Source organism: Priapulus caudatus, unplaced genomic scaffold (assembly GCF_000485595.1).
Source record: "Priapulus caudatus unplaced genomic scaffold, Priapulus_caudatus-5.0.1 Scaffold50, whole genome shotgun sequence".
Classification (NCBI taxonomy): Eukaryota; Metazoa; Priapulida; class Priapulimorpha; order Priapulimorphida; family Priapulidae; genus Priapulus; species Priapulus caudatus.
The window spans coordinates 555,299-558,780 of NW_014577111.1; the positions used below are offsets into that span (position 1 = coordinate 555,299).

General features: G+C 38.5%; 1 long non-coding RNA gene across 1 annotated transcript; it reads right to left on the reverse strand.

Moving 5' to 3' along the window:
- Nucleotides 1-234: 234 nt before the first annotated feature.
- On the reverse strand, nucleotides 235-1,481 carry LOC106820864. Its single transcript, XR_001395659.1, has 3 exons — nucleotides 1,443-1,481; nucleotides 701-848; nucleotides 235-334 (listed from the first exon to the last, which is right to left on the reverse strand). It is a non-coding gene; the product is annotated as an uncharacterized LOC106820864 (long non-coding RNA).
- Nucleotides 1,482-3,482: the final 2,001 nt, after the last annotated feature.

Here is a 3,482-nt window from a genome sequence, read left to right on the forward strand (position 1 = left end):
TGTGTGTGTGTGTGTGTGTGTGTGTGTGTCAGTGTGTGTGTGTGTGTGTGTGTGTGTGTGGGGGTGTGTGTGTGTGGGTGCGTGTGTGTGCGTGTGCGTGAGTGTGCGTGCATGCGTTCTCGTACGTCAATATATGTGTATGCGTGTGTGTGGCACGCGTATAGGTGGGACGTGTGGTAGTGTAAAAGGAAATATTCCGCAAATTAAGTACGAGTTGTAGGCGCCTACCATCCTATCAAGTTCTGCTTGTTGTTGCTCCGCCTGCTTCTGTAATTGGTGAACAGTTTCCATCAAGTTGATATCCACTCTTGTAACCTCTCCGGTAGAATATTCTCTAAATTATATATTAAATACCACTTTAAAATTGAAAGGAAAAAATCTGAGCAGAACAGAAATATTCTCATCTTTGACTTTTGATCTTCACAGACGTTTAGATGCTCAGTGGATTTGCCATTGATTTTACTGTATATTAATTTTCATTAAATTATTAGTTATATTTTTAATAGTTTTGATAACATATTTAATAAACAATTATATAAATATTATATTTATTGTGACTATTTGCAATTAATAATAATAATAATTTGCTCATAATTTATATTATGATCATTAATAATAATAATGAAATGAAATTATATAATAATTTTGTATCAGCAACATAATTAGTTAATTATATTGAAAATATGAAAGATTTTTATACCTTACGATGATAATAGTGAGTAGTGCCGACATCAGAGCTAAGAGGACGCACGCATATACGGCCAACAAACGTGAACAACCCCCATTCCCCCGGTGACCAATGTCATTTTTTAGCATTTCCATCGTCGTCGAAGAGTTGCCGCGTCTTTCTAAAAAGGAAGACTTAACTTTTTATGTCATCAGGGGCTCATAATTATAATTATAATTATCTGATGATATTGGGTATATAGGCCGGATATTTTTCTGTCATTCCAAGTCGGAATAACGTAATTTTATACACGGCAACACATTGCTCAAAATGCGTGTCACGGTTTGGTAGTGAGTGCCGTAATTTATGGTTCTTTACTTACTGCGAAAATATCGAAAACTCCATTTTTTTATAAAAAATTCAACATTTTTGTTGTCGCATAATATTTCATGACATTTCTCAGTTTGAGAGCTAGCTGCAGCTATAAACTAAACGTGTAATAGATATTATCAAGAGCTAATAATACCTTGATATAATAATAATACTTGATATTATCTTTATAAGACACCTTATTACATCAGTAGCCGTGCAAAATCATGAGTGTAAAACTAAATACCATCTATTACGTGTTTATACTCTACTATTCAATACTATTCATTATTATAGAACGCGTGCACACAGACAGACAGTTAGACAGACGGACGACACCTCTACATATTAAATATTGATTGAGTTTGGATATATGAACAACTGACGGTAAGAAATCACTGCTTACCTACGCGCTGTCGCCTTGCATCTGGTCTAAAATGATTGTCTGGGGGAAGTCCAAACATAAATACAAGTACACATCCTTAAATCGTCATAGGAAATCTCAGTTCCGTTACGTGAACCATCCCATACTGTTTAGCCCAGTAAATGCATCCACCTGGATGGAGCGTATCCGGTTGAGCTTCCCCTTCAGGCCTGTGGTCGCTTTTTAAAACATTTTTTCTTGTTTCAGCCTTCAGTCCGTCATTGTAACTAATGTTTGTTGTATGTTGTCCCACCTATCGCTTCACGTGAAAGATACACGTGATTCAGTGCCAATGAGATATTGTAAGAAATATGTAGGCCTATGGTTTAACGATGAATCTTAATTAGATATTCAGGTATCCTGCACTATCAGAACATTCGGGAAGCCCAAAAGCCTCATATATAATTATTTAGGTGTCTTTTTTTCATGTCAAGGTGTGCATGAGTATGCACTCGCTCTTTTGAATATGTAGTTTTAACTATCAATATGATATTGATAGAATAAATTCAAGTTGAAAACTGCCCAAGCACGCTGTAAAACAGTGTCATATTCTCTTTCTATTGTGGACTCGATCTTGATATATATATATAGTATCAGGAGTGAATAATAATATATATCTATTATTATTATTCACTCCTGATATTATGACTAGCAAAGGCAAGACAATATATTTACACGTAAGAATAAATCTGGTAAATAATCATACATACAACGCACAAAAACAGACGCATATCCGATCATTATGTATTATTCAGGGCGGATACCAAACAGCCGTTGAACATCACTAGTATCGAATTCTGTCGCTGAGTGGCGCTGTCGGGATAATAGAATACAAGTGGAATTTCCGAGCAGGGGCGTAGCTACGGGGGAGCCTTGGGGGGCACGTGCCCCCCCCCCTACAAATTTTCTGTGCCCCCCAGGTGCCCCCCCCCCCTCCACTAAAAATTCATGCTTGATAAAAAAAAATTGAATTAAAAACAATGCCGTATAATACAAAGAAAAGTTTAATTATTATATATTAATTATATAAATTAATTATATATTGTGCCCCCCACGAAAATGTAAGGCCCCCCCCAGTGCCCCCCCCCCCGCTGAAAAAATCCTAGCTACGCCACTGTTAGCGCATGCGCAATATCTCACCAGAGGAGTTATATTTTGTGATGAATATGCATTTAATATGGTAAGGGGGTATTTCAGCATATATTTCTCTAATAAATATGTATCAGTAGACCTGTGTTTATAATTAGGAGAGCGCCCTAGCATGTAGGGTACAAACGACCTACTTTATGCCCTCGCGTCCTTCCTCTTGTCTCCCCTGTTCCTCGTTCAGCTTCCCTCTTCTTCTACCGCCCCCAGCTATCTTTCCTGCCTCCTTTCCTCAATCTCCCACACCCTCGCTCTCTCAGCAAGCTATATTATGAAGTTTGCTTCAGACGGTAATGCACGCATGACACGGTGCGCGCGCATGTGCAATGTCTCCCGAGAAGACTAATATTTTGCAAAGATTATACATTTAAAATAAAGAGGAGTTATCCTAGCATAGATTTATATGATATCCTTCTATCAGTAGACATCACTTAAAAAATAGGAAGAAATCCTTGCATGTAAGGTCCCCGCTGCGTATACCAGCCAGTGCACAATTTGGATACGTTAGTGTGTTAGCGCATGCGCAATATCTTACCAGAGGAGTTATATTTTGTAAGGAATACGCATTTAATATTGTTAGGGAGGATCTCAGCATAGATTTCTCTAATAAATCTTTATCAGTACACATGTGTTTATAATTAGGAGAGCGCCCTCACCTGTAAGGTACAAAACACCTACTTTGTGACTTCGCGTCCTGCCCCTTGCCTCCCCTGTTTCTCGCTCAGCTTCCCTCTTCTGCTACCGCCCTCAGCTATCTTCCGTGCGTACTTTCCTTATTCTACCCCTCTCTCGCACTTTTTGCAAGCTATATTATGAAGTTTGCGTCAGAAGGTAATGCACGCCTGACACGGTGCGCGCGCATGTGCAATATCTCCC